At 49.5% G+C, this 24,158-nt stretch overlaps 1 long non-coding RNA gene across 1 annotated transcript in view; it reads left to right on the top strand.

Moving 5' to 3' along the window:
* The window catches only part of LOC309537034, a 60,130-nt gene extending 46,442 nt beyond the window's left edge, over window positions 1-13,688 (top strand). Inside the window, exon 3 of the long non-coding RNA XR_014221776.1 lies at window positions 13,111-13,688. This is a non-coding gene — a long non-coding RNA (uncharacterized lncRNA). The remainder of the gene's footprint in view (window positions 1-13,110) is intronic.
* Window positions 13,689-24,158: the final 10,470 nt, after the last annotated feature.

The following is a 24,158-nucleotide window of genomic DNA, read 5'->3' as shown; positions in this document are numbered from 1 at the left end:
CCCAATAGCTCTGTGTCAGAGTGGAATGTGCATACATGCATAGGAAAAAGGTAAAAGTACCCCTGACCGTTAGGTCCAGTCGTGTACGACTCTGGGGTTGCAGCGCTCATCTCACTCTATATGCCGAAGGAACCCGGCATTTGTCCGCAGGCATTTTTTCCGAGTCATGTGGCCAGCATGACTGAGCCACTTCTGGCGAACCAGAGCAGCGCAGGGAAACATATTGCGTTTATTCTTTCATTGCATTTCTACCTTCCTCTACCCCCCGAAGGAGCTTAATTAATTAATTATTATGCAATGACAAGCCTAGACAGCATCTTAAAAAGCAGAGACATCACCTTGCCAACAAAGGTCTGTATAGTTAAAGCTATGGTTTTCCCAGTATGATGTATGGAAGTGAGAGCTGGACCATCAAGAAGGCTGATCGCCGAAGAATGGATGCTTTTGAATTCTGGTGCTGAAGGAGACTCTTGAGAGTCCCATGGACTGCAAGAAGATCAAATGCATCTGTTCTGAAGGAAATCAGCTCTGAGTGCTCACTGGAAGGACAGATCCTGAAGCTGAGGCTCCAAGACTTTGGCCACCTCATGAGAAGAGAAGACTCCCTGGAAAAGACCCTGATGTTGGGAAAGATGGAGGGCACAAGGAGAAGGGGACGACAGAGGACGAGATGGTTGGACAGTGTTCTCGAAGCTACCAGCATGAGTTTGACCCAACTGCGGGAGGCAGTGGAGGACAGGAGTGCCTGGTGTGCTCTGGTCCAGGGGGTCACGAAGAGTCGGACACGACTAAACAACAACAATTATTATTATTAATAATAATATAGGCTCAGTGCAGGAATGTTACAAGAGCTCCACAAGGACCAAGGCAACAGCCTCCTTCTTGTTTGCCACTCCCTGCCAAAGCGGTATCCAAAGGTAGACTGTCTCGGAACATGGGTGCTCCACTTAGCCGCTGGTGGACATTTCCTGCTCCTCATCGTTGCCTCGTCCCCTTTCAGAGTTGGTGACCATCACAATCTCTCGCTGCCTGCAAAGTGCATAAATTGATGAGTTGCATGACCAGCACCTCTGGGAGACCTTTCCTATTATCTGAACGCTTCTCGGCCACCCCAGTTCACACCCCCGGCCCCCGCTTTTTTGACCACATCACACCGGCCTTGTTTAAACTGCGCTGGCTCCCAATTTGTTTCTGGGCTCGACTCAAAGTGCTTATTCCTTTTACCTATTAAGGCCTCTGTGGCTCAGAACCAGGATGGTTGAGGGCGGGCGGTTTTGCAGGGAGGGTGACAGGGATGCAGGATGAGGCCTTTTTGGTGTCAGCACCCGGACTGCAGAACTTCCCCCTTACACCTCTGTTCATAGAATCATAGAATCCTAGAGTTGGAAGAGACCACAAGGGCCATCGAGTCCAACCCCCTGCCAAGCAGGAAACACCATCAGAGCACTCCTGACATATGGTTGTCAAGCCTCTGCTTAAAGACCTCCAAAGGAGGAGACTCCACCACACTCCTTGGCAGCAAATTCCACTGTCAAACAGCTCTGACTGTCAGGAAGTTCTTCCTAATGTTTAGGTGGAATCTTCTTTCTTGTAGTTTGGATCCATTGCTCCGTGTCCGCTTCTCTGGAGCAGCAGAAAACAACCTTTCTCCCTCCTCTAGGTGACATCCTTTTATATATTTGAACATGGCTATCATATCACCCCTTAACCTCCTCTTCTTCAGGCTAAACATGCCCAGCTCCCTTAGCCGTTCCTCATAAGGCATCGTTTCCAGGCCTTTGACCATTTTGGTTGCCCTCCTCTGGACACGTTCCAGTTTGTCAGTGTCCTTCTTGAACTGTGGTGTCCAGAACTGGACACAGTTGTCCTTTAGGTGGGCGGTTAAGGAATTTTTGCACCACCTGGTCTGTGTTTTAATTTTACCCAGCAATGGTTTTTGTTTTTCTGGCTTATTGTGACTTGAACGCTCTTTCTAAGTGCATTTGTTTCTCTTTGCCAAATGCCTTCCAGGCTCTTTTTGGAGACGACAGACAGTTTAGTTGTGCTTCTGTCAATAAATAAAGACTTATTGAGGGCTGGCACACTGCTTGGTCGCTCCACACATGAGAGCCAGTGTGAGCCGCTGAGAGCCAGTGCAATGCAGGGGTTAGAGCCTCAGACTAAGACCAGGGTTCAAATTGCCCCCAGGCCATGAAGCTCACTGGCTGGCCTTGGGATCCGGTCACTGCCAGTCTCAGCCTAACCTACCTCACAGGAAAATAAAAAATTCCTTCCAGTAGCACCTTAAAGACCAACTAAGTGAGTTCTTGGTATGAGCTTTTGTGTGCATGCACACTTCTTCAGATACACTGAAACAGAAGTTGCCAGATCCTTCTATATAGTGAGAAGGTGGGGAGGGGTATTACTCAGAAGGGTGGTGGGAATGGGAGATTGGCAGATAGCTGAGATGAGCCTGTTGACAACTCTTAACGACTGTAATAGGTCTTACAGGAAAAGGCAGGGGGTTTCAGTGTATCTGAAGAAGTGTGCATGCACACGAAAGCTCATACCAAGAACTAACTTAGTTGGTCTTTAAGGTGCTACTGGAAGGATTTTTTTATTTTGACTATGGCAGACCAACACGGCTACCTATCTGTAACTACCTCGCAGGGTCGTCGTGGGGCCTCCTCTCCTGGGTGCAAGCCTGGGCAGTGTGTGTGGAGATCAACAAGATCAACAAGACCCTCCTCTTGGCCACAGTGATGTTGCAATAAATGAAAATCTGCCCTTATTCCCTTATGGGGAACACAAGAGCCCTTCTAGAGTCCTTTCCAGGTTCTCCATCGGTCGGAGAAAAATAACAGAGGCCAACCAGAGAATATTGAGAAGCAAAGCAGCTCGTAAGCCTGATCTTTATGTTGCAACAGGGTGCCCCCTTCACACGCAGGAAAGGAGGAGGACCCAGAACAAAGGTGTGCCCGCCCTTATATAGACATTTTAAATTGCCCGCCCTGGAGTCCAAGACCACCCCCAGAAACATCATACCTACATCACAGAAAGGGGTGGTCTACAACAGAAACCTGAGTGCATTGTTTACCAGAAACCTGAGTGCGTTGTTTACCTCCTGTCTGGCAGGTGACCTGTTAATGCTTACTTGATTGGATACCCTGGGGAGCCTGGCCCGTCTTTTGTAATGATAAATACTTAGTTCCTGAGCCAGATCACGGGCTCACCCTATTCATACACAGACATACCCTTAAGACGGGATTTGTGAAGGAAAAGACAATGGGGAGGCTTTTCCATTTTCCTTTGACCTTGCAGAGAAAACATTTGGTCAGTTTGGGAGTCAAAATGGTTTTCAGGGTTGTTTTCCTGTGCTGCTTCAGACATGTGGTTTATATATTTATGTATGTGTTTGCTTGGTACATTTATGAACATTTATTACATGTCTAAGAGCTTAAAATTCTTATAATAATGTTGTCCAAAAGAAAGCAGAGCAAGATGTTTGGCACCAGTTGCCGGAAGGAGGCGTACAAGGCATCATTCAACCGTCATAGGGATTTGTGTAGCTTTGCTCCAGAGCCTTTTCTTCTCCTGAAGATGTCCTACAAAGCAGCAGAAGTTTAGGATCAGAGCTTTCCTTCTCCTTGATGGGCTCCCTTCCCAGGTGGACAAGCCCCATTTGCCCCTCACCTCCCTCTACATCACTTACAGAAACCCCCTTCTTGACCATTGGAGTTGGACCCCCTCTTGGTCTCGTCCGCTCCATCCGCCAGAGCCTGTCTTCGCATGCAGGGGAAGCCCCTAACTCACTGAGGATTTGACACCCATCGGCTCCCCTCACTTGGTTTAGCTGGCCAGCCGAAGCCGTTTCCCGGGATTGTGGCTGCAGTTGCTGTAGTGGAAATGCGGAAGACAATTGTATTTCGAGGAGTTAGGTGGCATATCCCTTTCCCTTTAACATCTCCAGTTTGAAGTCTGCTGGATTCCTGTGTTTCACACACCAGTCGGGAGTTTCCTGGGTTCTTCTGTATCCTGTATACCTGAAGGAGCATCTCCACCCCCATCATTCAGCCCAGACACTGAGATCCAGTGCCAAGGGCCTTCTGGTGGTTCCCTCGCTGCGAAAAGCCAAGTTACAGGGAACCAGGCAGAGGGCCTTCTCGGTAGTGGAACCCGCCCTGTGGAACGCCCTCCTACCAGATGTCAAAGAGAACAACAACAACCAGACTTTTAAAAGACATCTGAAGGCAGCCCTGTTTAGGGAAGTTTTTAATGTTCAATGCTGCATTGTGTTTTTAATATTCAGTTGGGAGCCACCCAGAGTGGCTGGGGAAACTCAGCCAGATGGGCAGGGTATAAATAATAAATTATTATTATTATTATTATTATTATTATTATTATTATTGAAAGTACTGGCTGGATGCCCGGCTGCAGGTAGTGGGAGACTCTCAGCCGCTCTGTATTAATTCCATCTCAGGGTCCTGGGCTAATCATGAGTGCACTGGATTACATAAAAGGATGTCACATAGAGGAGGGAGAAAGGTTGTTTTCTGCTGCTCCAGAGAAGCGGACACGGAGCAATGGATCCAAACTACAAGAAAGAAGATTCCACCTAAACATTAGGAAGAACTTCCTGACAGTAAGAGCTGTTTGACAGTGGAATTTGCTGCCAAGGAGTGTGGTGGAGTCTCCTCCTTTGGAGGTCTTTAAGCAGAGGCTTGACAACCATATGTCAGGAGTGCTCTGATGGTGTTTCCTGCTTGGCAGGGGGTTGGACTCGATGGCCCTTGGGGTCTCTTCCAACTCTAGGATTCTATGATTCTACATCAAGGCAGGCTATAAAAGCCATAGGTGGAAGAGCTTCTACCCAGGTCAAAGGACCTGATGCTGGGAGACTGATGGTTGGGGGTCTTTCTCCTGCTGCTCTACCTGGGGCTCTGGGCAGCGGAAGGGGAGACTGGGTAGCCCCTGTTGGGTATGTTTTATTTTATGCTTTGCATGCCTGCTGTTTATTTGTTAATAAAAACTGTTTTGGTTCCCCTTCCACCTCCTCATTCCTTTTGTCCTGATATCCTTGGAAAGAACTGCTGTATTTGGCAGCACAGTTGCCTGCCAGCAGCTTCCAGGAGCCACAGGTGAGAACGGAGTTCAGGGTGGGGGACCAAAAGGTGTGCAAGTTGCCCCAGAAGGAGCATGACGTGGCCCCCACCATAAGTACTACCCCTCCCCTAACACCAGAAAGAGAGAGAGAGAGAGAGAGAGAGAGAGAGAGAGAGAGAGAAGGAAAGAGAAAAGAAAAGAAAGGGGAAAGAAAGAAAGAAAGAAAGAAAGAGAGGGAGAGAGAAGGAAAGAAAGAAAGAGAAAAGGAAAGAAAGAAAGAAAGAAAGAGAAAAGGAAAGAGAGAGAGAGAGAAAAGGAAAGAAAGAAAGAGAGAGAGAGAAAAGAAAAGAAAAGAAAGAGAGAGGGAGAGAGAGGGAGAGAGAGAGAGAGAAGGAAAGAAAGAAAGAGAAAGAGAGAAAAGGAAAGAAAGAAAGAGAAAGAGAAAAGGAAAGAAAGAAAGAGAAAAGGAAAGAAAGAAAGAGAAAGAGAGAAAAGGAAAGAAAGAAAGGGCTGAGTTGACCATAAGAGGCAAGAGGCGACTGGAGGGTTTCGCAAACCTGCCCCAGTGGCTTGTTTCGCACATGCAAAAGCCATTTGCTTGAACCCGCAGCCGCTAAGTGCGCAGTGGGCTGTGGGATCAAACGGCGGGGGCAGCCCAGAACGATCAGTGGTGCAAAGAGCCTTCCTTTTCGCTTCCGATGATGTTTGCCCTGCAGATACAGCCTTGTTCTGCCAAGTCATTGCACTGCACAGGATGAGGCCTGGCTTCCTTTTGCAACTGAGTTCTGCATCCTCCAATCTGCTCCTCCTCGAAGGGGGCAGCCCCACCTCTGCTCGCCAGCTGCCCCTCTCGCCTCCTTCCCAAGACAAGGTCGTTTCCAAGACCCAGTTCCTTCCTCCTTTCCTATCCGGCCGCTGAATCAGCCAAGCTCTTCTTAACGCTCTTATGGAACCTCCAGCATCAGGAGCAGTCTATCCAGATCCCTGCAGACCAGTTGTTGGAAACCGGAGAAGGGGGGAGTGGCTTTTGGGCTCAGATCCTGCAATGCTATTCTTACCTTCTAGTGGGGAAGTCTAGTGGGTGTGAGTGTTGAGCCCAGGGCAGGTACCCTGTGACGGCAGAGGCAGCTGCCAGGAGCCGCAGGGTCTGGCAGAAGCCACCAAAGCCAATTCAAAGCTGGGGCCCTAATCCTGTTTGGGTGCTGTGCCTGCTGGACGCTAATATTTTAATAGCACACGAGCGCTGTTGTTCTTGTGGGTTATTTAAAGATGTTATTATGATTCAACTCCCCCATGCCCTCTTAAGCACTTTGTGAGTCAGTGGCAAAAGGAAAAGGAAAAAAGTCAAATAGGGAGAAAACAAGCAGGGCCACATATCTTAGAATCCAGTACAGTGGTACCTCGGGTTACAGACGCTTCAGGTTACAGACTCCGCTAACCCAGAAATAGTACCTCGGGTTAAGAACTGTGCTTCAGGATGAGAACAGAAACCGTGCTCCGGCGGCACAGCAGCAGCAGGAGGCCCCATTAGCTAAAGTGGTGCTTCAGGTTAAGAGCAGTTTCAGGTTAAGAACGGACCTCCAGAACGAATTAAGTTCTTAACCCGAGGTACCACTGTATACCTGAAGGAGCGTCTCCACCCCCATCGTTCTGCCCGGACACTGAGGTCCAGCTCCGAGGGCCTTCTGGTGGTTCCCTCACTGCAAGATGTGAGGTTACAGGGAACCAGGCAGAGGGCCTTCTTGGTGGTGGCGCCCGCCCTGTGGAATGCCCTCCCACCAGATGTCGAAGAGATAAACAACTACCTGACATTCAGAAGACATCTGAAGGCAGCCCTGTTCAGGGAAGTTTTTAATGTTTAATAGACTATTGTATTTTAATATTTTATTGGAAGCTGCCCAGAGTGGCTGGGAAAGCCCAGCCAGATGTAAAGGTAAAGGTAAAGGGACCCCTGACCATCAGGTCCAGTCGTGGCCGACTCTGGGGTTGCGGCACTCATCTCACTTTATTGGTCGAGGGAGCCAGCATACAGCTTCCAGGTCATGTGGCCAGCATGACTAAGCCGCTTCTGGAGAACCAGAGCAGCGCACAGAAACACCGTTTCCCTTCCCGACGGAGCAGTACCTATTTCTCTACTTGCACTTTGACGTGCTTTCGAACCGCTAGTTTGGCAGGAGCAGGGACTGAGCAACGAGAGCTCACCCCGTCAAGGGGATTCGAATCGCCAACCTTCTGATCGGCAAGTCCTAGGCTCTGTGGTTTAATCCACAGCGCCACCCACATCCCTTCCAGCCAGATGAGCGGGGTATGAATATATTATTATTATTATTATTATTATTATTATTATTATTATTATCATCATCATCATCATAGGATTGCAGCGTTGGAAGAGACCACAAAGGATCGCCCAGCCCAACCCTCATCTCACTTCCGTTGTTTAAAATATTGCAGTTTTATTACACCGATACCTACAAATTTCCTACAAATAGTTCAAGGTGGTCTATAGGGTCCCCCCCCCACCACACCTTTTACCTTCACAACAACCCTGTGATGTAGATCAGCTTGGGAAGGGATGGCAGGCCCCAAATCAGGACAGGACAGGCTCTCTCCGCAGCCTGGGAGAGCAGCTTTTACCCTCCACTCACCCAGACTGCGAAGAGGGGACCAGAGCGAAAGGTGGACCCAGGGGAAGCCTGCTTTTAACAAGAACAAGGGCTGATCTCCAGGAGGAACACCAGACCCCAGTGCAGGATTTAATGTGAACAGGGCCTCGCAAAGTCTCTGCCCCAGAGATCTTCCTATGCCAAATCCTTATGGGGTGGTTGAACCGTTAATCTGTGGAACTCCCTCCCCCAGTGATGCTCGAGGTAGCTTTAAAAGAGGATCGGACAGATTCATGGAAGAGAGGGCTGGGCAAGGTGGGCCCTTGGCCTCATCCAGAGGGCTCTTCTGAGGTTTTTAGGTCATCATAAAGTCATCGAATCTTAGAGTTGGGAGGCTCCCCCAAGGTCATCTAGTCCAACCCCCGCAACAATGCACGATTCTTTTGTCCAACGCAGCATTCGAACTCGTGACCCTGAGATTCAGAGCCTCCTGCTCTGCTGGCAGTTCTTACGAACTGAAGCACACCACAGCTGTGACCTGGAAGCAGGGGTTGCAGCAACTTTGCCGAAGCAAAGTAGATCTGGATCTGGCCCGTGGGTCCGGACAGAACCCCGGCTTGCCGGGAAGCCCCGGTGTTATGTACTGAGTTGAATAGGATTCAGAATGCAGCAGTCTGATTGGTCCACAGGAGCCACCCAATCCAGCTCCAGGTGGAAGTGAATCCACAACCTGATTGGCCTACAGGAGAATCCCGGAATTAGCCAATCACGTGGAGCCCATTGTGTAAATAATGTATATAAAGCAGACATTCTGGGGGAACTCCCATTCCTCCTCGCCACTATGAGCTGAATAAAGAGCATGAAATCCACTCTCAACTCCGAGTACCGTATTTTCCGCTCTATAGGACGCATTTTCCCCCCTCCAAAATTTAAGGGGAAATGTGTGTGTATCCTATGGAGCAAATGCAGGATCCTTGGCTTCAGCGATATCAACACGAAACCTCCAAAGCGCAGAAGCCTTTTAGAGCAAGACGCGTCGGTGCGCACTGACCCCTCTCGCTCTCCAGGCTTCAGGGATAGCCGCCTGAAGCCTTTGGAGCGCAATGCGAGTTCCCACTGTGCTCCAAAGCCTTCGCAACCTTGATGCCACTCCCAGACCTGTTCTGGGGTCGGGGGGCACTCGGGCTTCCCCCACCCCAGCCCCGCAGCTAAAAATGAAGCCAAGACAGCGAGCGGGATGGATCCCACTCACTGTCTTGGCTTCTTTGCTCTTTGGGGCTGGGGGAGGGGGAAAATAAGATTTCCCCCCCTTGATTTCCCCCCCTAAAAATTAGGTACACCTTATGGTCCGGTGTGCCTTATGGAGCAAAAAATACGGTATATTTCAGCCACAGACACCGCCTTGAAGTGGCCCTGAAGAAAGGGGGAGCGGCGACAGCATCATAAACAAGCAAGCAAGGGAAAAAAAGGAAAAACCAGGCCTGAAAAAATAGAAAATAATGAGGCTTCTGAACATGTGCAGAGTGCGCAGCTTTCCTCAGGCCCCCGAGCCATTGCTGCTCTCCTTAGCTGGGGCTGGAGACTCCTCAGTCAGATGATGGGCAGTGCATTTGTGTGGGAGAGAGAAAGGGAGCCAGATCGGGAGCTAAGGGCTTCTGATGCTTCGCTTTCTCCTTGTGGCCTCTTTTAGAAGGAAGCAACATGATATCAACACAGCCACATGGAACGGGGCCAGCGTGACTTAAGGACGATGCGCTCAATAAGAGAGCGGGGAGCTGAAAGCTTCCTCAGATCAAAATTGGCACCGTTGTTGTTGTTTAGTCGTTTAGTCGTGTCCGCCTCTTTGTGACCCCCTGGACCAGAGCACACCAGGCACTCCTGTCTTCCACTGCCTCACGCAGTTGGGTCAAACTCATGCTGGTAGCTTCGAGAACACTGTCCCACCATCTCGTCCTCTGTCGTCCCCTTCTCCTTGTGCCCTCCATCTTTCCCAACATCAGGGTCTTTTCCAGGGAGTCTTCTCTTCTCCTGAGGTGGCCAAAGTCTTGGAGCCTCAGCTTCAGGATCTGTCCTTCCAGTGAGCACTCAGGGCTGATTTCCGTTGTAGCAGAAGACAACTGGGGACTGGAGGTGGGGTGAGGGAGGCGAAGGAAAGAGGGGTCTCATCCTTTGCCAACAAAGTGCCCTGCCAATGTTTTGGACCACAACTCCTATAAATGGCTGAGCCGCCTGGGGACTGCTGGGAGTTGTAGTCCAAGTCAGGGGTCAGCAAACCTTTTCAGCAGGGGGCCGGTCCACTGCCCCTCAGACCATGTAGTGGGCCAGACTATATTTTGAAAAAAATACATGAACGAATTCCTATGCCCCACAAATAACCCAGAGATGCATTTTAAATAAAAGGACACATTCTACTCAGGTAAAAACACGCTGATTCCCAGACCGTCCACAGGCCGGATTTAGAAGGCGATTGGGCCGGATCCGGCCCCCATGCCTTAGTTTGCCTACCCATGGTCCAGGACAACTGGAAAATGCCAGGTTGGCAGGGCCTGGAGTAGATGGGCAGCTTCTGAGAGGCCGCCGGGATGCTCAGATGTCCTGAGGCCCCCAAGGCAGGAAAAATTCAGGGGGTGCCTCCACGCTTTCCACTCAGCCACCTGGCTCATTGCAGCCTGTGGGTAGTTCTCTGCCAATGGGACTTCTTCTGGTACCCATGGGACCGCCTCTCCTGGTATGCCCCGCGGAGGACCTTAAGGTCTACAAATGACAACACTTTGGAGGTCCCAAGTCGCAAGGTGGTTAGACTGGTCTCAACTAGGGCCAGGGCCTTTTCAGTACTGGCCCCAACGTGGTGGAACTCTCTCTCACAAGAGACCAGGGCCCTGCAGGACTTGACATCTTTCCGCAGGGCCTGCAAGACAGAGCTGCTCCACCAGGCCTTTGGTTTGGACTCATTCTGACCCTTATGTTTCCCTCCCCTTATGGTTTTGACTTTTAAAATGAAGCCGCATTTTAAATTGCATTTTAACCTGTATTTTAAATTGGTTTTTTCCCCCCTATTATGTTTTTACTGTAATTTTTCTGGTGTTAGCCGCCCTGAGCCCAGTTCTGGCCGGGGAGGGCGGGGTATAAATAAAATTTATTATTATTATTTTATTAAATGGACCACCTAGCCCACCATCCTGTTCTTGCACAGGCCAACCAGCTGCCCATATGGGAAACCTGCAAGCAGGATTTGAGCACAAGAGTCCTCTTCTAGAATCGTAGAGTTGGAAGGGACCCCCAAAGGTCATCCAGTCCAACCCCCTTTCAATGCAGGAATCTCAGCTGAAGCATCCATGACAGATGCCCATCCAAGCTCTGCTTAAGAACCTCCAAGGAAGGAGAGTTCACCACCTCCGAGGTTCCCCTGTCAAACAGCTCTTGCTGTCGGAAAGTTTTTCCATGCTGTCAGAGCTGCCCGAGGTCCCAGCTCACAGAGGACCAACGCCAGTTCGTTGTTATATACAAAAGTCTTTATTGAAGTTCAGTTTCGCTTTCACAGCCGCAGCGTGCAGGTCTACGTCTGAAACTCTAGACCGCTGAAGCTCCGTCTGAATCTCCTCCCCCCAGACACCAGTTTAAGACTCTAGCCTTGCTCCACCTCTTCCTCTGCTCTTTCCTCCTCTGGCTCCGCCTGTCAGCTGGGGTCTCGCCCTTCCTAGACTCTTCTGACGCTGAGTCCCCTGAATCTTCCCCCTGCCTCCGGCGGGCTTTAGGATCTGGTTCCCAATCCGGGTTTTCTGCTGTCCCACACGCCTGTGCATTCGAACTTGGCGCGCGCCCAGCCGGCAACCTTCCTCCTGACCGTTACACTGCTCCTGTCACTGCTTCCCCCTTCGGGGAGGCTGGCTGGACCTGACCTTCCCTCACTCTCCGATAGAGGCGTGGTCAGCCCTGACACATCTTCTCTCCCTGCTGGAGGAGACGCTGGCCCTGACACCTGGGACTCTTCCCCCCCACTACGCTCTGGTGGGGAAGCTGGTCCTGATCTCCCGCTGCTGCTTTGGGAGTCCCCGCTGGCCCCTTGTTTCTGGTGTGTCCCCCCTGGGACCCCCCTCGCCCTGACCATCGGCGCCTCCTTCTGGGAATCTTCTGATTCGCTGGAGAAGCTCATGGAATCTCTCGGGCCACTGTCATACTCCCCTACGCTGCCCTCAGATTCTTCCCCTTCGCTCTCCATTTCCTCTCTCCCCTGTGCCTCTGTTCCTGAGCCCCTGACACATATGCTTAGTCGGAATCTCCTTTCTTGTGACTTGAAGCCACGGGTTCGAGTCCTGCCCTCGGGAGCAGCAGGAAACAAGCTTGCCCCATCTTCTGTGACATAGCCCTCACAGCCCTATCTCCTCTCAGTCTCCTCTTTTGGCTCCTAGTATCTGGTCCTGCTCTAAGATCCACTGCCTCTGAATGTGGAGGGTCCGTTTTTAGCTGCTAGGGCTAAGTCCTGCCAGCCTACCCAGCTGTAAAGAACAGATGGATCTGCCTTACACAGAGCCAGACCCTTGGCCAAGCAGTGTCTACTCTCAGCGCAGCTCTCCAAGGCCTGGATCAGAGATAAGCCGTTCCCACGACTATCACTAGAGGCCCTGTTAAATGGAGATGTCAGAGGCTGGCTGTCTGCAAAGCGCGCTGTCGTCGCGGCTGAGCTTTGGCCCCAATAAAACGGCCTGCAATGCTCTTTAAAAGCCAAGTCAGCCAGTAGCCGTAAACGATGAATCTTCTAAGTTGTTGCTTTTCCTGCCTTTTAAGATGCATCTTTCTCTGCCCTGGTCCTACCGCCAATTACGGCGAGGGTGGGTGGCTGGGGAATCCAGATTCAGTGCCTCGAAAGAGGGGGTGTTAGCAGGGAAAGCCACGGAGGAGCAGAGAGAGATTCGGAGGCGGAAGCACAAAAGGCCACAAAACTCTCCCATGCCTGGATCCTAGAACCAACACATGCCTTCTCAGATAAATCTATGAAGGACTGAAGGCTCCATCTCCTTTCGAGGACCCCACCTCTTGGGTTTCTACGCTGGGGCCGTTGATCTGGGGCTGCCTCCCGGTTGCCGGGGCGCAGAGCAGCAACTCATCCAGAGACACAGCAGGCAGCTCCCTCTGTAGTTCAGCAGAGCTTTTGATTGGTTGGTTGGTTTCAGCGATAACTCACACAGCGTCAGCACAGTTAACTCTTTATCCCAAGAAACAACACGGGGCCAGGCCTAGTGAGCACAGCAACTCTTCCCCATAGATCCTGCCCCAATGAAGCAGTTGTGGGGGGCTGAAAGTCCTCACCTTCCCATAGCTCCCTAAGTCTCCTCCTCCAATGGGTCCCTCCCTAGCAATCTGAGACTATGTCGACAGGCCTGTCTCTACTCCGCCCTCTTCATACCTCCAGTTACTGGGAGTCTAGGGGAAAGTATGGAAGTGAGAGCTGGACCATCAAGAAGGCTGATTGCCAAAGAATGGATGCTTTTGAATTCTGGTGCTGGAGGAGACTCTTGAGAGTCTCATGGACTGCAAGAAGATCAAACCTCTCCATTCTGAAGGAAATCAGCCCTGAGTGCTCACTGGAAGGACAGATCCTGAAGCTGAGGCTCCAAGACTTTGGCCACCTCAGGAGAAGAGAAGACGCCCTGGAAAAGACCCTGATGTTGGGAAAGATGGAGGGCACAAGGAGAAGGGGACGACGGAGAACGAGATGGTGGGACAGTGTTCTTGAAGCTACCAGCATGAGTTTGACCCAACTGCGGGAGGCAGTGGAAGACAGGAGGGCCTGGCATGCTCTGGTCCAGGGGGTCACGAAGAGTCAGACACGACTAAACGACTCAACAACAACAAGGGGAAAGGGGAGCCGGAGGGGGAGACTGCCTGGCTTCTTCCCCAGTCTGCCTTCACTCTGCCTCTTGGACCTTCTGCTCTCCAGCCTCCTCTCCTGCCTCTGGGTCTGGACTGCTCTCTGACACAGCCTCTTCCCGCTCACCAAACCCTGTTGCCCCTTCAGCTCCCAGCTCCCCCCAGTCTGCTCCTCCTTCTCCACCTGACCACGTTCAGCCACTAATCCCCTGGCTCTGAGCTTTCTTCCCTTGGGGGGTCCCCAAGTGGTGACTCCCCCCACTCCTGTACCCTGCCCGTCCATGACAGCACTTGCGTGTTAACAGCAGAATTGCCAATGGTTCTGGCAGACACCTTGACCTGCCTTCCAGGGCCCCGCAGGGTGGCACAAAGACCCCTGGATGTTCCCGTGCGCCAACCCCAGTGCCAGGCCGTGGTTACGTAACGGTGCTGAGCTGGGAGGTTGCAGGCAGAGAGGTGGGCAAACTGCAGTGCCAGGCGTCTGCACGCCAAAGCAAGGATTCATGGCAAGAGGGCAGGTGAGGAGAAGAGTGTTCCTGCTGCCTCGGCCAACTGGGCCTAGAGGAGCACCCAGTCAATGCCAGCTGTGAGGGGTCATTTGCAAACATGACAAGAGGCCTGGCAGAACAGTATCAACCTGGGAGCCGGAACACCTGCAGTGTTTGCCCAGAGAAATTAATTTCACATGACTTTGGCTGGTTCAAAAGGCTGCATGGTGATGAGATATTATACAACGCTCAACAGACTTAGATACAATCAAACATGGACAAACAAAACCAATTTGTTTTTTTAAAAAAGAGCGTCAGGAATCACGCTGGCAGACAGCTTCCCATGCAGGTGTGCAGGTCTTGCAAAGCTTCCATACAGGACTCGGGTCCAGAGGTTGTCAGGTCTTTCCTGGAGCAGGGCAGTGAGGCTGCTGTGGGGCAGCCCCCGAGAATGCCCTTCTAACTACAGGGAGGGGGGGGAGTATTTGATCCCCTGCTAAATTTGCCCGTTTGCCCTCTGACGAAGGAATGACCAGTCCATAATTGTAATGGTAAGTTTATTGTATCTGTGAGAGACAGAATAACAACAGAATAACAACAGGAAAACCCCAAGAAACCCAGAAGACAAAAGTCAGAGATTGATGTGCATTATAATGAGTGAAATAAGTATTTGACCCCTTTGCAAAACATGACTTAGTACGGTACTTGGTGGCAAAACCCTTGTTGGCAATTACAGAGGTCAGAAGTTTCTTGTAGGTGGCCACCAGGTTTGCACACATCTCAGGAGGTATTTTGTCCCACTCCTCTTTGCAGATCCTCTCCAAGTCAGTAAGATTTTGAGGCTGATGTGTAGCTACACAAACCTTCAGCTCCCTCCACAGATTTTTGATGCCACTCCTTTGTTGCCTTGGCCTTTGTGTGTTTTGGGTCATTGTCATGCTGGAATACCCATCCTCAACCCATTTTCGATGCCCTGGCTGAGGGAAGGAGGTGCTCACCCAAGATTTGACGATGCATGGTCCCGTCCATCATCCCTTCGATGCGGTGAAGGTGTCCTGTTGAATGGTTTCTTTACATGTAAAGGTTCATCATTGTTCCACCCGATGTGTGTGTCTTTAAGGGGCCGGAGCAAGGGCCAGAGCAAACACACAGTTACAGAAGAAATTTGATGTGGTGGAATTAGGCATAGCTAAAAATTACTTATCCATGCAAATTGAGAAAGGCAAAATGGATCTTTTCTGGTTCATCAAACTGCAAAAATTGATGATCTAGTTGAAATGCTACGTTTAGAAAATGCAAATGGGAAGGAAACACCTATGCTGTGTGGTTTCACCTTTACAGGTGAAGATAAGCCATTTCCTAACAAAACTTTGTATTGTTCTGCTATAGGCAAGCTAAATTTCATTCAAAGAATCTCAAGACCAGATATAACTTATGCTTTTCACTTTCTGGCAAAATTTGTGGAAAAGCCCACTACACAATGTTTCTCTGCTCTTAAGAGAATGGCAATGTACCTTAAACATACCAAACATTATAGGTTGCAGTTTACATCAAGTATTGACAAAGGTTTTGAAATTTTCTGCGATGCATCTCATGCAGTGGAACAAAATAATTGCAGGGGTGTGTCTGGTATGGTGTTTTGTTATAACGGTTGTCCATTTGAATGGAAGTCCCAGACACAAACCATTATTTGTCTCTCCACAACAGAGAGTGAATTATGTGCATGCGTTCAGGCCACTCGTGATGTAGAATGGTATCTGCAAGTATTTGCAGACCTACAGATGCAAGTAACACTACCAGTAAAAGTTTACCTTGATTCCCAGAGTGGACTTGCTATCCTGTGTTCAGAGACCAATACGCAGCGCACTAGAGTCTTAAGATTACGTTTAGAATTTGTAAAGAAACTAATTGCTGATGAAATGGTTGTATTTAAATATGTTCCAGGTGACAATCAAATTGCAGACATTTTTACAAAAGCACTTCCAAAGGTTACACATGAAAAACATGTACAAAGTATGCTTTATGTTTTTGTTCCACAATGATGAACCGCAGGGGAAATGTTGAATGGTTTCTTTACATGTAAAGGTTCATCATTGTTCCACCCGATGTGTGTGTCTTTAAGGGGCCGGAGCAAGGGCCAGAGCAAACTAATGAGACCCAGCTTTACAGCTGTGAAACATAGCAGGTGCTGCTGAGTTGTACTGATTAAACTATGTCAGCAATTGGGTAGAGTATATAAGGAGCAGCACCTAGCTCTCCCATTACCCTGGGGGATGGGGTGGTGGTTGGGTCTGGTTTGTTGATGTATTTAGTGTAAGTGGAGTTTTTGTTTTTCTTATTAAAACCTTCTTTAAGTTATTTTTGAGTCCCTTTTTAATGCATGGTCTCCCCAGCAAGCTCTCTGCAGCGCTACCATACTGCAAAAAGCCAACACTTAGCAGAAAAACACCCCAAAGCATAATATGTCCCCTGCCATGTTTGACGATGGGGATGGTGTTCTTGGGGTCGGAGGCAGTATTCCTGCTCCTCCAAACACGTCGAGTTGAGCTGATGCCAAAGAGCTCGATTTTGGTCTCATCTGACCACAACACTTTCACCCTGTTCTCCTCTGGGTCATTCAGATGTGCATTGGCAAACTGCAGACAGGCCTGTACATTTGCCGTCTTGAGCAAGGGGACCTTGCAGACTCTGCAAGATCTCAGTCCTTCACGGCGTAGTGTGTTACCAACTGTTTTCATGGTGACTATGGTCCCAGCTGCCCTGAGATCATTGACAAGTTCCCCCCGTGTAATTCTGGGCTGCTTCATCACCGTTCTCCTGATCAACTTCACGAGATGAGATCTTGCATGGAGCCCCAGACTGAGGGAGGTTGACGGTTATTTTGTGTTTCTTCCATTTGCGAATTATTACACCAACTGTTGTCACCTTCTCACCAAGCTGCTTAGCAATAGTCTTGTAGCCCAGTCCAGCCTTGTGCAGGTCTACAATCTTGTCCCTGACATCCTTGGACAGATCTTTAGTCTTGGTCATGGTGGCTAATTTGGAATCTGCTGGATTGATTGCTTCTGTCAACAGGTGTCTTTTGTACAGGTACTGTAATGAGCTGGGATTACAGGTAAGACCTCTCCCTTACAGCAGGTGCTTCTAATCTCAGCTCGTTACATACAGTGAAGATTCCAGGTAGATCAAATACTTATTTCACTCATTTTAATGCACAACAATCTCTGACTTTTGTCTTCTGGGTTTCTGGGGGTTTTCCTGTTATTGTTCTGTCTCTCGCAGCTGCAATAAACCTACCATTACAATTATGAACTGGTCATTTCTTTGTCAGAGGGCAAACGGGCAAATTTAGCAGGGGATCATATACTTTCCCCTTCACTGTATTTCAGTTCATAAAATGAATGCATGGCTTGATTGAAAAAGAAGAAGTCTCAAAGCGGTTTACAAAGAGAACGGTGCCATAAAAGCTCAAGTAAAAACAACTCTTTAAAACATTCGGAAGATAAAACCAGCAATAAACTAAAGACAGTTTAAAACACACATCCGCATTCTTGGTAACTAGGTAGGCCTGTCTAAACAAAAGTGTTTTCAGCAGGCTCCAAAGGGAGTACAGTGAAGGCACCTGCTTGGTGTCAAGAGGCAGGGAGTTCCAGAGGACAGCTGCCGCCACACTGAAAAATTGATTTCTTACACATGGCGGAACCGGTATTATGATCATCGAGGGAAGGAGCCCCCATACCTCATGCCCAAGATGTTAAGGGATGGAGAAGCCAGAGGCAGCTGGCGTCATGCGCTTAGCAATGCGCCATCCCCTGAAACATTTCGTGATGTCTTCCCTCCTAGATCTTCCAACGTCTTACATTTTTCTTCGCTGACGCTAAGCTGGGTGGCTTACAAGGGAACGCTCGGCTACTTCAAGGCTTTTTGAACTCTAAATCCCATCCTTCAAAATATTTGCAGTTCCTGCCAGTTGTGTGTCGTCTCCACTGTAAAATAAAAAATCATGTCCCTCCTTTCCTACCACAAACCCAGAGGCGTCTTCTCGCTCCTCCTGCCCAGCACTCCATCCTCACAAAACAGCGGGGGGGGGGGTGAGGTGGCTGAATGTGGCCCCAAACCTCTCAATCTGGCCCCTGGAATTCAACCCCCTTCCCCAACCACACCATCGGATTTCCCCCAGCTGGAATGCAACCGTGGTTATTGCCTCTTCCTTCTTTGCACAGAGGTTACTGAGGGCTGCAGAAAGCAGCCTACAGTATGGAGGGAACATTTAAGTTCATTATTCTGCTCACTTTCACCTCTGGCCCTGCCCAGGATGGGCAAGTTGTCCCCCAGACTGAAAAAAGTTCCCTATTTGTATCATAAAGCTCTCCAGAGATTGGGAATGGTCTTTGCCTTTGCCTTTATTATTATTGCTATTAAAAAGGTAAAGGGACCCCTGACTATTAGGTCCAGTCGTGGCCGACTCTGGGGTTGCGGCGCTCATCATGCTTTATTGGCTGAGGGAGCCGGCGTACAGTCATGTGGCCAGCGTGACTAAGCCGCTTCTGGCGAACCAGAGCAGCGCACGGAAACGCCATTTAGCTTCCCGCCGGAGCGGTACCTATTTATCTACTTGCACTTTGACGTGCTTTTGAACTGCTAGGTTGGCAGGAGCAGGGACTGTTGCGGGGATTCGAACCGCCGACCTTCTGATCGGCAAGTCCTAGGCTCTGTGGTTTAACCCACAGCACCACCTGCGTCCCCATTATTGCTATTAGTTTATGCCAATCTTGGCAAATCCAGAGGGTAACATGCTTGAGGAAACCTATCAGCCCATGTCACTTTTCATGTTGGCCATAACCATGCAAGGAGTTCCATGGAAACAGCCATTAATTGGCAGCAAATTCTCCACCTTCCTCCCTTCCCAGAAGCTGCTGCTACTGGAAATTAATCATAGAAGGTCAGTTGGGGTTTATTGACCCTCCCTTCCCTATCCCTCTAGACTTTTATGCACCTATCCCCCCCCCCCAGCTCCAATTGCTGGTGAACATAGTTAGCACTCCTGCCAATGAGAGCAAATCTTTTTTACCTAGGGCAACAGATAAAAGAATGATTTTGTCCTTTTAATAAACCCGCACAATGTACACAGCTGAGCAGACCCAGAAAACAGCAGCAGCGTAAATTGCCTGACATTTGTCAGCAAAGCTTTTATGTTGGATTCCATCTCACTGGGTGGGAGCAGGAGATGAAGTGGGACTGAGAATTTTCCTCCTCCTCCTCTTCTTCTTTGGTGATCCCTCGTAGCCGAGTAAGATTGTTTTCCATAAACACAGTTTTAGCAGTGAGTCCGTAAGTGACTGTGGAGGCCAATTCTGGATCCACACATCCTTCCACAGTGGGGACATTGGTTTCCGGGCAGGAGTTGATTTGCCAAGTGTGCCTTCCTCTTAGCATGTTTCTCCCTTCCATCCTGAGTTTGAGTGTCTTCAAAGCCCATGACACTTTAGTAAAGGCTGTTCTCCAACTGGAGCGCTTGCAGGCCAGTGTTTCCCAGTTGTCAGTGTTTATACTGTTTAAAGGGTGCACGATGGGCAAGGTGTCTGGCTAAGATTGTTTCTACGCAAGGGCCCTTAAGTGCTGTCAAAGGTTTGCTTTTCCATACCCAAGTGGAAGTCTTCAAGTTACAGGGAACCAGGCAGAGGGCCTTCTCGGTGGTGGCGCCCTCCCTGTGGAACACCCTCCCACCAGATGTCAAAGAGAACAACTACCAGACTTTTAGAAGACATCTGAAGGCAGCCCTGTTTAGGGAAGCTTTTAATGTTTGATGCATTGTGGTATGTTAATATTTTGTTGGAAGCTGCCCAAAGTGGCTGGGAAAGCCCAGCCAGATGGGCAGGGTATAAATATATTATTATTATTATTATTATTATTATTAATTATTATTATTTTATTCCAAAAGGAACTACTCTATTCCCAGCTTAAGAATGGAAAGCGCAATGCCGGTGGACAACAGAAGAGGTTTAAAGATGCTCTCAATGCAAATCTAGGAAAAAATGTACAGTGGTACCTTGGGTTACAGACGCTTCAGGTTATAGACGCTTGAGGGTACAGACTCTGCTAACCCAGAAATAGTACCTCGGGTTAAGAACTTTGCTTCAGGATGAGAACAGAAATCGCGCAGTAGCGGTGTGGCGGCAGCGGGAGGCACCATTACCTAAAGTGATATCTCAGGTTAAGAACAGTTTCAGGTTAAGAACGGACCTCCAGAATGAATTAAGTTCTTAACCTGAGGTACCACCTGGGCAACGCTGGCCTGTGAGAGCTCCAGTTAGAGAATAGCCTTTACCAAAGGTGTCATGGACTTTGGTAGTCAGGAAAAGAGAAATGAATTAAGAGGAAGGCATGTTTGGCACATCTTCATTGTGATTAACTCCCACCCAGAAACCAATGTCCCCACTGTGGAAGGACGTGTGGATCCAGAACTGGCCACCACAGTCACCTTACGGACACAGCACTAAGACTGCGTTCAATCTTACTCGGCCACGAGTGATCGCCGAGAGAGGAATTAAAACGGCAGCTCCACCTCTTCCTTGGGATGACCCCATGTCACCCAGAAATGTCCCTCTCAGAATAGCTCCCCTTCAGCAGACGCCCTTTCCTACGCTGAATTAGTAGCTTCCTCTGGGCAGCTACTGCTCCTTTAATAATGTTTCCTGTTCAGCACGGTGGTGGCAAATATCCTTTAATTTCCTGCCACTTAGTCAGCTCCTGTTCCCCACCAGAGCTTTAATTAATTTTTTCCTCTATTAAAATAAATCTGCAAAATAGCTTTGCTTCTCTTTCTGGTCTGTGCCAGTTTCTCTTCTAGACTTTGGACGGCTGTTTTATAGAACATCGGGATCAGCTCTCTGTGCTGAAAGGGAGAATAAGGACGACGCTTTTAATTCTGCACGTGAGGCTTCAAACCAGCTTAGATCTCGAACATCACATTTAACACCAAAATTCAAGCGCTTAGCATTTGCCGGAGGCGGGGAGATCCCTCTGAATATTTTGAAACCGGCAGTCCCGAAATCTCGTAAACCGTCGGCTCCAAGAATTGTACATTAACAGAATACTGTATGATAAAATCCTAAATATTATGATGTGTTGTCTGGCGAATATACCATCATGTAGCAAATACAGTGGTACCTCGGGTTAAGTACTTAATTCGTTCCGGAGGTCCGTTCTTAACCTTAAACTGTTCTTAACCTGAAGCACCACTTTAGCTAATGGGGCCTCCTGCTGCTGCCGCACCGCTGGAGCACAATTTCTGTTCTCATCCTGAAGCAAAGTTCTTAACCTGAAGCACTATTTCTGGGTTCGCAGAGTGTGTAATCTGAAGCGTATGTAACCCAAGGTACCACTGTACTCGGGTGTCAACGGCTAAAATCATCTGGGGACAACCTCCAGCGTATTGCATTTGAGGGAAACAAACTGATTTCTAGAGAGAACGTTTGGAAGAGCCTTTGTTACTAGAAATGTGGCAGATTTTTTTCGGGGGGAAGGCGGTGGAACCCCTGCTGCAGGAGACCTTTTAAGGAAAAATCCTGGTCGGCTTGATTTGGCGCAAGAGTCCATGGCTCTCCAAATATCGTTGGACCTCCAGGTACCCCAGCCCCAGGCAGCCTATGCAGTAGTTGGGAGAGGGTGGGAGCTGGGAGTCCAGAAATACTGAGCAGCCACAGGTGCCCTTGCCCAGATTTGGGCACGGAGGAGAGGGCTATCGATAGCCACTGGTCCCAGTGGCTGTGCTCTGCCTCGTAGCCAACCACGCTTCCGAATGCAAGATGCTGGAAGCCACAGGAAGTAAGAGTGTTGCATCTTGTTTAACGGACTCCAGTGGTACCTCAGGTTACAAACACTTCAGGTTACAGACTCCGCTAACCCAGAAATAGTACCTCGGGTTAAGAACTTTGCTTCAGGATGAGAACAGAAATCACAGGGCGGCAGCTGGAGGCCCCATTAGCTAAAGTGGTGTTTCAGGTTAAGAACAGTTTCAAGAACGGACTTCCGGAACGAATTAAGTTCTTAACCTGAGGTACCACTGCATTGTATTTTTATATTTTGTTGGAAGCTGCCCAGAGTGGCTGGGGAAACCCAGCCAGAAGGGCGGGGTATAAATAATACAGTCATACCTCATGTTACGTCCGCTTCAAGTTACATTCTTTTAGGTTACGTCCCGCGGCGACCCAAAAGTACCGGAAAGGGTTACTTCCGGGTTTCGCCGCTCGCGCATGTGCAGAAGCGCAAAATGACATCATGCGCAGAACCCACGAATTGCAACCCGCACGTGTGCAGACGCACTGCTGCGGGTTGCGCTCTTTTCATCTTGCAAACAGGCCTCTGGAACTGTACAGTCATACCTCGGGTTGAAGTAGCTTCAAGTTAAGTATTTTCGGGTTGCACTCCGCGGCGGCCCGGAAGTAACAGAGCATGTTACTTACAGGTTTCGCCGCTCGCGCATGTGCAGACGCTCAAAATGACGTCATGTGCGGAAGTGGCGAAACGTGACCCACGCACAGTCGCATTTACGTTTACTTCAGGATGCGAACGGGGCTCCAGAACGGATCCCGTTCGTATCCAGAGGTACCACTGTATATTATTATTATTATGCTCGGATCCCGCTTACTGGTATCCCATAATGAGCATCTGGTCAGCCACTGTGAGAACAGGATGCTGGACTAGATTGGCCATTGGGCCTGATCCAGCGAGTGCTCTTCTGCTATTAAAAAGAGACCGGTAGTCACATTGCAACTCCAGGTGTGATTTCTTCAGCTGGAATTCCAGCTAGTTTCTGGTCTCATCTTTACAATCCCACAAACAAACAAAAAGTCCCGTGTCGCCTGATCGCCGAATTACGTAATCCTAGATGAGCTTGCCCCCCCCTTCCCCGCTCTCCCTTCCCTGCCTGCTTTCTTAAATCCTCTTTTTTTTGAGAGAGAAGCAGAGATGAGGGAAACTAATCCAGTAGCAGCAGCAGATGCAGATGATGATGATAAGGAGCTGGCGAGGCTTCACTGAAGAAGAAGAAGAAGAAGAAGAAGAGGAGGAGGAGGAGGAGGAGGAGGAGGAGGAGGAGGAGTTTGGAGTTTGGAAAGACCTACATTGGCTCCCAGTACGTTTCCGAGCACAATTCAAAGTGTTGGTGCTGACCTTTAAAGCCCTAAACGGCCTTGGTCCAGTATATCTGAAGGAGCGTCTCCATCCACATCGTTCAGCCCAGACACTGAGGTCCAGCTCTGAGGGCCTTCTGGCGGTTCCCTCACTGTGAGAAGCCAAGTTACAGGGAACCAGGCAGAGGGCCTTCTCGGTGGTGGCGCCCGCCCTGTGGAACACCCTCCCACCAGATGTCAAAGAGAACAACAACTCCCAGACTTTTAGAAGACAACTGAAGGCGGCCCTGTTTAGGGAAGCTTTTAATGTTTGATGTATTATAGTATTTTAATATTCTTTTGGAAGCCGCCCAGAGTGGCTGGGGAAGCCCAGCCAGATGGGCGGGGTATAAATAATAAATTATTATTATTATTATTTGATATCCCGCCTTTCACTCCCCTTCAGGAGTCTCAAAGCGGCTAACAATCTCCTTTCCCTTCCTCCCCCACAACAACCACTCTGTGAGGTGAGTGGGGCTGAGAGACTTCAGAGAAGTGTGACTGGCCCAAGGTCACCCAGCAGCTGCATGTGGAGGAGCGGGGAATCGAACCCGGTTCACCAGATTACGAGTCTACCGCTCTTAACCACTACACCACACTGGCTCTCTCTCTCACACTGCACCCTGGGACTCATCGGCCAGCGACACAGGGGAGGGTGGATTTTTGGCATTTCTATAGAAGGGCTTTCCAAAATCCTCTGGCCCCAACCCCAGGCTATGCTCAAGGGGCTTCGCTCTGGGACCGCTTCTGTTCCTCCGAGCAAAGAGGCCGCACGTTAAAAAGCCCCAAGCAGAGGGTGATGGAATCATGGAAGGGGCACCCCGAGGTCATCCATCCCAACCCACCCCCCTGCAAGGCAGGAATATGCAGCTGTCCCATATGGCGATCCCACCTACGCCATGCTGTCACCAGCTGAGCTACCCCAGGCTCCTTTTGCTCCAGGC

The sequence above is a fragment of the Podarcis vaucheri genome (genome assembly GCF_965113315.1).
Source record: "Podarcis vaucheri genome assembly, chromosome: 7".
NCBI lineage: Eukaryota > Metazoa > Chordata > Lepidosauria > Squamata > Lacertidae > Podarcis > Podarcis vaucheri.
This window is presented reverse-complemented; position numbering and strand designations above follow the sequence as displayed.